General features: G+C 39.6%; 1 long non-coding RNA gene across 1 annotated transcript; it reads right to left on the bottom strand.

The window, feature by feature from the left end:
- Positions 1–4,610: 4,610 nt before the first annotated feature.
- On the bottom strand, positions 4,611–5,321 carry LOC122992148. The gene is made up of 2 exons (XR_006405989.1): positions 5,230–5,321; positions 4,611–4,875 (listed from the first exon to the last, which is right to left on the bottom strand). It is a non-coding gene; the product is annotated as an uncharacterized LOC122992148 (long non-coding RNA).
- Positions 5,322–10,985: the final 5,664 nt, after the last annotated feature.

Genomic DNA, 10,985 nt, shown 5'->3' with positions numbered 1-10,985 from the left:
CAGCCCTAACCCCTAACCCCTACCCTAACCCCAACCCTAACCTAACCCCAACCCTAACTCTAACCCCTACCCTAACCCTAACCCCTAACCCCAACCCCAGCCCTAACCCCTAACCCTAACCCCAGCCCTAACCCCTAACCCTAACCCCTACCCTAACCCTAACCCTAACTCTAACCCCCACCCTAACCCTAACCCCTAACCCCAACCCCAGCCCTAACCCCTTACCCCAACCCCAGCCCTAACCCCAACCCCAGCCCTAACCCCTAACCCTAACCTAACCCCTAACCTAACCCCTAATCATAACCCTTTTAATTAAAATGTTCATACACAATAGACACATGAATGGAAAGTATAATTTAAATTTGATGAAATTATTTCATTGTAACATTGGCAGATCATAGCCCTAACCCTAACCCCTACCCTAACCCTAACCCCTACCCTAACCCTAACCCTGCCAAAGCAAGCTCAACATATCCAGTATTATCTTTTGGTTATCTGGCTTCACTGAGCCTAACATTGACCGTCCAGATAACCAGAACTACAAAACTGGTTATCAACTGGCTCAGTCAACTCTGGGTTTAACAGCTGCAAGCGTCTTCACATAAAAGAGGCAGGGTTGTTAATTATGAGTGACATCATCAGAACCATGAATGAAGTTCTTCATATGATATGAGATGAAACAGTGATATTAAGTACCTGCAAAAAACTTCAGTTTTAGGAACAGCAAAAAGTCATGTTCAACGAAGCAAAATGTAAACAAGCCTGTAATCATACAACAGAATGAGAAAATGAAGAAACAATAGAAATAATTTCCAAATATTAAAAGTAGGCTACGACTTAAAATACATGTGGGAATTATCAATATATGACTTAATCTTAGAGTGAGTATTTCTTGCTATTTAGTTGGAGAACATTTTGAATATGTCACATAAAAAACTTAAAAGTAACGTCAGACTGTTTCTGCTACTGAAGAAAAGAGTGTAAAAGTAGTTAATGACCGATGAGTCTATCTGACCCAAATGTTGCTTTATAATCATGGAGCCCATTTACAGTGTGAGGATTGTTTTTCTAATAAAAGACAATCTTTCATTTTTATTTCCATTTATCATCACAGTTGTCTCATGATTCTTGTGAGTTGCAGAGTGTAAAATCATCCACACTGTCAGCTGTCACTCCCCCAGCTAAAATCATCATTATGTGTTTAGTGTCGTAAACGATCTCTCTGTTTGTTAGAGGCTCTGTTTTAAAACCAGAGTGGAAATAGAAAGTCTGGAACAATAAAATGTTTCTATTGACCCATAAAAATATATATTGATCTTTTTACTTGTCACTTTATTGTAAACTCAAGACTTTTGTCCTTTTTTTCCAGTGATCTGATTGGTCAGTGGTCGGAGTTTTGACAGGTTGTGATCCGATCCTCTTAAGCTGTTCAGCATATGTTGCCATGGTGATGTACCGCGGTAAGAAGTGAACCACTGTAATCCTGAAAACCCAAATTTAAACCTGAAGTTACCTCGCTAACCACAAATCCTGCTTCATAGCACAAACCTCTGGACTTCCATTTAATGTTACTGTTAGAGATTATAAGACCCCAAGTTAAAACTGACTGAAATATGAAACAAGCTGATAATTTAAAACCTGTTTTAGGAGCTGAAACACAACAACACAACAAATTGATTTGCCATCATAAATCATTTCTCTACTGGTAGAGAGAGCAAATGTCAGTCGATAAAGCTGAAAAGTGCTTCTTCATGAGTGCAGGTATGAAAAACCAGGTACTCTTTGGATCCAAGGACATATAAGATAAAAAAAAGAGAGTTTAGACTTGTACTTTGCTTTGCTTTCAAGAAGTCATAACCACAAAATACCAAGGCACACTACTTTGCAAAAATTAAAAAGCCTTTAGGAAATGGGCTTAGCGCCTACGCGTTTCAACTCACAGTCTTCTTCAGGGCATTTAAAAACAAGTGACAGCTCATAGATTTACCAAGGCTGCTGTCAGCTGCAATCAGAATAACACTGGCTCAGGTAGATTAAGTCAATTCTAACAAGGTATCAATATCTTTAAGGTTAGTAAATCCATCATAAACAGTCAATAGCATCGGATATTCACAAACAGCCATATTGAAAAATAATTACATAGAAAAATACCCATATTTCAATATATATATGTATATAATGGTACAATATAGATGAATCCTCAGTATAGGTTCCAGTACTTCACTGAAGTTGGTTACCTGCAATAAGGAGAGAGATAACTTGGGAATATAAAGGGATTAACATCACAACAACAACAACAGCAACAACATTACTGTGATATATTTAGGCCTCGCTGGTGTTTATTTGTTTGTTGGTTCTTTCTACCCAACAGCTCCACGTCCTCGCAGCGGGACATGTAATCAAACACTGTTTAGTTAATGACTAATAAAGAGCAGCAAACCATCTGCATGTGAAATGGTGTAAAAAGCCGATATCATTATAACCAAAGTGAGAGCGATGCAGGATCCGAACCGACATCTCGATGCCGCGAGGTGTCTCTCTGACACGTTGATGGGCCGATAAATAAAGAAAAGTCATCTGTGTGGAGCTGAATGGATTTATAATCGCTGTTGTTTCTCTTTAATGAGGCTGAGTGCTGCCTGTCAGGCTCTGCAGATGTTCAACAAACTGTTTTCACACCCTGAACGCTGCTGCCAGATGTTTGCCTGTCAGTCCAGCTATTACTTTAATTACACTGAAAGCTCATTGGGCCTCATGCAAGAACTGCTTTTCATCAAAGGGAAGAAATGCTTATAATTATAATACATTCACCTAAAATTAATCTCAAGTTTAAATGTGTTACAAAAAATTAACTAACATGAAAATAACAATAAACCTTATGCTAAATTATTATTCTGTTAAAACATCATGATGACCGTCAATTTTACTGAGAGGTGCAACTAAGTGTTTTTTTAATTTATTTTATTTTATTTTATGATTATATCTGCATAGTTTGGCATGACTCCAGGCTGCACGTAGGCAAACATACACAAGTGTTTTACAGTGAAATTTAAATTACACTTAAACACTTAAATCTAAAAGAAAAAGACAAGTAAAAATAATTTTGATGTTGTATTATTAATTCAGTGGACTCAAACACAAGTGTATACATTTGGGTATTTATCAGGATTTTTGGATGCTTTCAATAAACATCACAAAAAACATGCAAACACCATTTCCCACAGATAAACTGGTATTTATAAAAACAGATGAGATGAGGTGGAGACGGAAAAATGATCTGAGAGGTCAAAACTAAATAATAAAACATGATTGTTATTAATCAACTGCACTGATTGTCTAATTTTTATGCGTCTACACAGCAATCTGTGAAATGTAAATCAAAGGAACATTTATAAACTTTATATTGATTAATAAATTTTGGATGATCAATTTTTATCACTTTTAATCAACACTGAAGACGTTATTTTATTTCACTGTTAATATTCTTCTTATTTGATTCTTTATTGTGACGCCCTGTAAAGTTGATCTGAGCTGCAAACTCATTGATCATGTTTCAGATTTTTAATAATGATGATGATGAGATGTCACTGCAGATGATGGTTCACAGGTCCATGTGATATGGAGGATATAAATATCATTACTTGGTACTGTTTGTTTCATTGACGGGTGTAAAGACGAGTGGATCAGGCGACAGTCAGGTTCCAAAATGAACACTGAAACAGGTTTTGCTCACTATTATCATCCCTCCTGTTCATACCGGTCCTTTAAAGATCTCTTCCTACTTTGCCTCTGTAAGTGATGGAGGGCAATTCCTCATTTTGGGAAAAAAATGCAATTAAAAGTCTATCTGAAGCTTATATGAGGTTTCTTCCAAAGTTAATCTTTTTAGTTCTTCTTTTACAATCCTTCCACCTGCAGCTCAACAGGGAAACACTGTCCGAGGAAACACAAAGAGGGAATTTGATGCTAAAAAGACTGTAAATGTGTCAGATATCCACTTGATATGACTAACTCAGACTGCTGAAGACTCATATATGATTCAGATAAACTGTAAATAAATAAACTGTTGCTTTTGTACATCACTTACATTGAAAGCAGATCAAAGCATCAGCATCAGATTCCCTCTGGTGGAAGTATAGTAACAAAAAGAGGAACTTTGGCACTAAAAAGACTGTAACGTTGAAAGATATCTACTTGATTTGACTCATTTGGATGCTGAAGCTTCATATTAGCTTCAGATAAACTTTTAAATACATTTTTGCACAGAAGGAGGACTGTGGATTTTGTCCTCCATCACTTCCATTGTAAGGTCATTATGAAGGGATCTTCTAATGGTCCGTATGAACAAGAGGAATGATTACAGCAAGAAAAACAGCTTTAATATTCATTTGGGCTCCTGACTGTGAACCCGTCCTTTAAGGGCGTATCTTCATCCATATGTGGCTGATTGTGGGAGTGGAAATGAGGCTTGTGTATGTGCCCCTACTGACAACCAGAACCATGAGTACAGTAACTTCATAAATCATTTTATTAATCTGGCCCCTGGTCTGAGACATTCTCAACAGCTTCTTAATCAGCTCTGCCAAAGACATCAGACAAAGAGAGATCAGTTGGAAATGTATAACAATATTTATTGATGTTAGCGTCAGACAGAGTTTTGGTGATTAGACTCCATCGATGTGAAGCATCCTCATAAAGCGTAATGAAGACAGGAGACAGGACAGGATCCCCCCCGGAGTCTAGACGCTGGTGGTGGTGGTGGTGGTGGTGGTGGTGGAGTGGAGCCAGCAGGCAGGTGGTTGATGGACGAGTCTCTCTGGATATCATGGAGGTCATGGTGGTGATGGAGAGCAGGTGGGTCGCACAACAATAGTTCTGAAAGACAGAATAGCAGAATGGCAGCAATATTTAAAAAAACGGGATCTAGAGACTGATTGGCCAGAGGAATGTGGGCTGAGAGATAATTGGTCAACTATGTTGATGTTGGAATTGTGAATGAAGGGATTTTTGACAGCGTGGGAAGGCAAGAACAGAACAGGAGGAAATCCAGACTTCCATCCATAGTGAAATAAAGGCAGAACACCGGAGAAGAGATCTTCCTTCTTCAACTTTCACCAAAGCTTCATTTGGCAGATGCTTCTGTGCAGTGAGGATGCTTTCAAAAATAATGCCATGAATAGTTTTTATTTATCAATTAGTGTGATAGAAAGTTGAGTAAACAGAAGAAACCTAAATGAAGTCAACGTTTGGCGTGATCACACTTTGCCTTTAAAACAGCAGCAGCTCTCAGTCGGTTGTTCCTGCAGAAGTTTCCACAGCTGTTCTGTGGATTTAGGCATCTCAGAGTCCCTTTACACCTTGCATTAAAAATGATATGATTTAACCTGATTACATTTACACCTGGTATAAATATGTCAGGTTGAGTAGCAGGAACAGATGCAATTGCAGAGACCAGCATGCAGAGATTGCAGGACAGGGCAAACCAGAACAAGCTGAACAAAACAAATGATCCAACAAAGACTCAACTCAAAACCAGACCTTAAATACAGACTAAACTAATCAGGGAATGGGGGAACAGGTGACAAGACACAAGGGCAGGCTGGGAGTGATTGGCTGAGGGAAACACAGGAAGCAGAGCTAACGAGGGTGATGAAGGGCAGGTGAGGAGGAGCACATGAACACACAAGGGAAACACAGCAACAAAACCAAAACCCAGAAAACACAAAACTCCAAATACAACCCACATCAACCTGTCCAAGAACCACCATGAACCCAAACCCGAGTACACAACACGCCAGGCCAAACAACAAAAGGCGGTCCAGACCCACCACCCAAATACAAAAAGAACACCCACATGACCAGGAGACCCCAAAGAACACAAAAACACAAAGAGACCAAAAAACACACAAAGTTCAGGCAGGGTGTGACAGAATATGTGTCTCCAGTGTCCCCAGCCTCAATTTTGAATATTATATCAGCAGCTTGTCCAGTCCTGTTTATCTTGTAAAAATGCAGAAGTTGTTTTTAGTTTTTGTTTAGTCTCCTCACTGCAGAAATGTTTTAACGGGCATAAACCAGAAATCACTCTCACAATCTCAAGACTTTTAAAGATCTGGTATTTTGGCCTTTTTGACTTATTTTTTATAAATACTGATTTAAACATATTTGTTACATTTTATTCACCAAACATTGTTTAGTTTTCTCTAAATCTATCTTTCCTTACAGCTCAGACTCCTCTCTGTCCTCCAGCAGACTGTTTATTTACATAAAATCTGCATTATTAATGAACACCTACTCTGATTGGCTGGAGGTGTGTCCTCCCACCTTCACCCCTCAGCCAATCAGAATAGGCCCTAATGAAAGCAGCAGCATGTTTACCTGCAGTAATGTCTGCAGCTGGAGATGTTAGACAGTATAAAGCGTCTATGAAGCAGAGTCTGATTCTTCTGTTGCTCAGCTGAGACTCAACAGGAAGTTTCTGAACAGTGAGACAGCCAAACGTAGCCGGAGGTTGTTAGCTTAGCTTTAGCACAGATATATTATATTCCTTTAGCTGAGTAACAGGAAGAAACCATGTTTTAAAACTCAGCAGACGGTCGGCTGTAAAATGTGCCAAACACAAACAACCACTGGCTGATAACGGAGGGAAGATTGTCTCCAAAAATGAATTTCAGCCATTACTGACATACATTTCCATCCTCTGGAAGGCTGTAAAGACTTTTTTACTGATGCAAACTGCGACTACAGAAGTTACATAAACACTGGGCTCATGATGAAGCTTCCTGCAGATTTGATTTGACTTTCGGGTGTGACACCGCTCGCTCTGCAGCCACATATTTCAAAATTTCATATAACTTAAAAGAGTGAGGAGATAGAAGTGAGTAATGTTACAGCACAGGAGGCACCAACATCACCCTGATCCGTCTCAAACATGGACTTTCTTGTCTTCTACAATACCAGCTCCTATACTATAATAATACTAAAACCAGGAGAATGTTACTCCACTTTTAGCATCACTACACCGGCTACCCACTTGTTTTAAGATCTTATTTGTTGGATCTTCACAGCAGTCTGTGTTCAGCTGAGGTCCCTCGTCATGAACCTCCTGGCTGCTCCTCTGTCAGATGTAAGACTAGAGGGGGTATTTTTTTTATTTGTATCTTATGTTTGTGTAAGGCACTTACAAACTGGAATTACAGGAGGCAATCTGAGCTCCACACTGTCCTTGTGGTTATTTTTACACTTCACACATATCTCATCAGAAACACCCGACGTGTTTGTAGAACTGCGGAGAGCCGAGGGATGGCTGATGAAGCTGATGGCAAAATCCATCTGGATTTAAATAGAAATGACTGTTTCAAAGTTTAAGAGAGAAAAGCGGGAAGGACGGCAGCAGGATGTGAACTGGTTTCTCTACATTCTCCTCTTATTTCCTGTGTTATTCTACTCTCAGATAAGGGTTTTACAGAAACGAGAGAAAACTCATCAAGTACAGGAAACAGTTTTTCTTTGCAGACAACCTGAGAGGATTATTCTTTTTTTTTTTTGAATAACAACAAAACAACAACGTTTAACCGCAACCTGACCCGGACTGCTTTAGAGTGACACATTGCTCTTACGTCACCTCACCTGTCATCATTCAGATACAGGAACCAGCTGAAGCCATGATATCAATGAATACAGTGATGAACTCATTAATGAACACTTACAGCAGTGTCTCTGCAGGTTTAAGGACTCGGTTTCACATCTCCCATTAATACAGAAATGCTGTTCATGCACAGAGTTCTGCAGTTTTTGTACTCACATAGCATCATAATGCACCTTTACTTTGGTGCAGTGGAAATATATATTTCCTCCTGGACCTCTGAGACTTGTATATGAGTTCTCCTGCTCTACCACACACAGCAGACAAAGCCTCTCTACATGTATAAACTGTATCTATTAGGGATGTGCAGAGAGCCCAGTATTTGTATTTGTATCTGTATTTGTTGAGGCAGCAAAATTATTTGTATTTGTATTCGAATAAAAGTGGAAAGAGGCTTAAAAATCCTGTTTTTGTTTTTATTACGCTTTTAATTTTAAGAAAATTACAATAAGTGTTCATGAAGCGTGTGTCAGTAGTTCAGCTTTATCTCTGGGGAACACCCCTGACTGCGGGAGTGATGTCCGAATAAGGAAATGTGCGTCATGCAGCAGGTGGATGTGACTCCCCTCACTGAGACCTGCTGATAGAGACACTGAGATAGCAGATCTGCAGCCACATATTTCAAAATTTCATATAACTTAAAAGAGTGAGGAGATAGAAGTGAGTAATGTTACAGCACAGGAGGCACCAACATCACCCTGATCCATCTCAAACATGGACTTTCTTGTCTTCTACAATACCAGCTCCTACACTATAATGATACTAAAACCAGCTTTATCAGCTTTATCTCTGGGGAACACCCCCAACTCCAGGAGTGATGTCCAAATAAGGAAATGTGCGTCATGTAGCAGGTGGATGTGACTCCCCTCGTTGAGACCTGCTGATAGACGTCACAGCGGAGCAGAGGAGAGACACTGAGATAGTGATGTAACCGACCTGCACGCTGGTATTTGACATGGTTTATTTTTCTTTCTGAAAACAAATAATTTTTTATATATTTGTATGAAACAAATATTCGTAATAAACCCCCACTATTTGTGCTTTGCCGAATAATGTATTTGTATTCAGGCACACCCCTAGTATCTATGACCCCACATAAACACAAGATCAGGAACAAGAAGAGTCAAAATGTATCCCAGTGCCTCTCTTACAAAGAAAGAAGAGAAACTACAAAAGTAATTTCACCTACTGTTTGCATTTATAAAAGAAATGAGCAAACATTACACATCCTATATAATATTATTTCACGCAGCAACATTTTCTGCCTATATCACACTTTCCTGAAGCGCAGGTACATCAGGCCTTTCAGTGACTGAGAAAACACTTTACAGTCTACTGAAATATAAAGTTTTAGACAGAATACAAACTGCAGAGCTGATCGGAATCACAGCGTTGTCTGAGAGTTTTCTTAATTGGAGAGTTGCTTCACAGGAAGCTTATGTAAGATCAGTTTTAAGACTCCAACGTGCTGTCCTCGTTTTCTTCTGAGCAGCCCTGCAGGAGTGTGACAAGCTGTGTGTGTGTGTGTGTGTGTGTGTAGAGTCATTTTCCACAGCAGTTTCTCATTATCTCTGGTTTCTCTTTGAGTGTGTAGAGCAGCCACAGCTACGTACAGCACGGGGGGGAACTAAAGAAATCCTGGAGCATCGTCACAAATGATGTCAAGACTTCCAAAGCAGTCTGGGAAAAAAAGGAGAGAAGATGATTAAAGCATCACAATGCTTGTGTTCCACCTCCAGACGCCACACTGATCCTGAGCAGGTTTGTGCCGCAGCAGCCTGTCGAGTGTTCACACTGGAAACCATTACAGGTCTGTAACGGTTAGAAGAGTAATCAGAGATCTCAGTGTGGACAGACTGAATCTGTTCATGTTCACTGTTGTTGCACAAAATATAAAACAGTTTGGACCTAAACAGACACAAAAAAAGAGAGAAAGATCTGTGAAAATACATTTTAATATACATTTATCGTTGCTCATTTTACATAATTCTCTGTTAGAAAAATTGCTTTTGTGAATTAAAGGGCTTTGGTTCTGTTGGGATCATCACATTATTATAAAATTAATCATTTTAACAGACAGATTCAAATTGTGCGTATACTGTTGAAAATTATGTTGCAATTACTAAAACTTAAGTTGCGATTGAATCAGTTGATTTTAGGGCCTTTTCTCTATCTGCGTTCTTGTCTGTTCATGTATTTACTTGTGATGGAAACATCAGTCTTAAAGACAGGAAGTGTTCTTGCCCCGTCCTTTTTAGACACAGGTAAGTGATTCTGCGTAAACACTGTACTGTGACGGTTCTTGTTCTCTAATTTTTAAACTAATTTCCTGGAAATTTCTGTGTAATTTGCAGATATTCAACAATGTTTTTTCAACTGACAGAATATTCTCAGTTTTCAATGTGTAGTTCTGTGTGTCAAAAGTAGATATTAGGTTGTTTCTTTAAAATGTTATAATGAGCACATTTCCTGTATACTATGAAATCACATGACCACTTCAAAGAAACACCCAGAGAATTAACAAGTAACACAACAGCTACTGTTAAGAAATGACTGAAAACATTATATCACTTGTACCAAACAGCACCATCCTGTCTGTAAAATGTCCTAAAAAATAAATCATTAAATACCCGCAAATTACCCGGAAAAGTTCCAGGAGATGAGTGTAAAAAGCAGGAAGCAGCTGTATAAACTGGGACAGCTGGTTTTAGGACTCCTGTGCTGCAGTTCCCAGACTGAGCAGCAGGGGGAGCTGTGGCTCCTGAACACAGACTGGAAGCTGCTGAAGAAGCTTTGATCCTCTGCTTCCTCTGCTTCTGTTTGGAAATAATTCACCTGAAAACTCCTCGTCTTCATCAACATCATCATCATCGTCATCATCATCATCATCATCATCAATGATTCAGCTCGTTATCTCCTTATTCTCTTCTTCTTCCCCTCCTCTTCCTCCTCTCGTTTCTTCTTCTTCCCCTCCTCTTGCCTTCTCCTTTTCATCCTCTTTTCTGTTTTGCTCTTCTGTCACGCCCTCCTGCTCTTGTTCCCCTCTTTCTTTCCTCCTCTTCCTCCTTCTCTTTCTTCTCTTACTCCCCCCTCCTCCTCCTCGTCCTCCTCCTCCTCCTCCTCCTCCTCGTCCTCGTCCTCTTCCTCTTCTCGGCTCACAGAAGCGAGAACAAGTCGGTGAGTCTCAGTCTGACTTTAACGCCACATGACTGGAAATCTATGACGCTTGGTTTGGTCCACAGGGTGGTGGGTGACACACACACACACACACACACACACACACACACACACACACACACACACACACACTATTATTTCCAACATGTTCCTTGTGTGTGTG

This window comes from Thunnus albacares, chromosome 11 (genome assembly GCF_914725855.1).
Source record: "Thunnus albacares chromosome 11, fThuAlb1.1, whole genome shotgun sequence".
Classification (NCBI taxonomy): Eukaryota; Metazoa; Chordata; class Actinopteri; order Scombriformes; family Scombridae; genus Thunnus; species Thunnus albacares.
The sequence above is the reverse complement of the archived record's forward strand: the minus strand, read 5'-3'. Positions and strand labels throughout refer to the sequence as shown.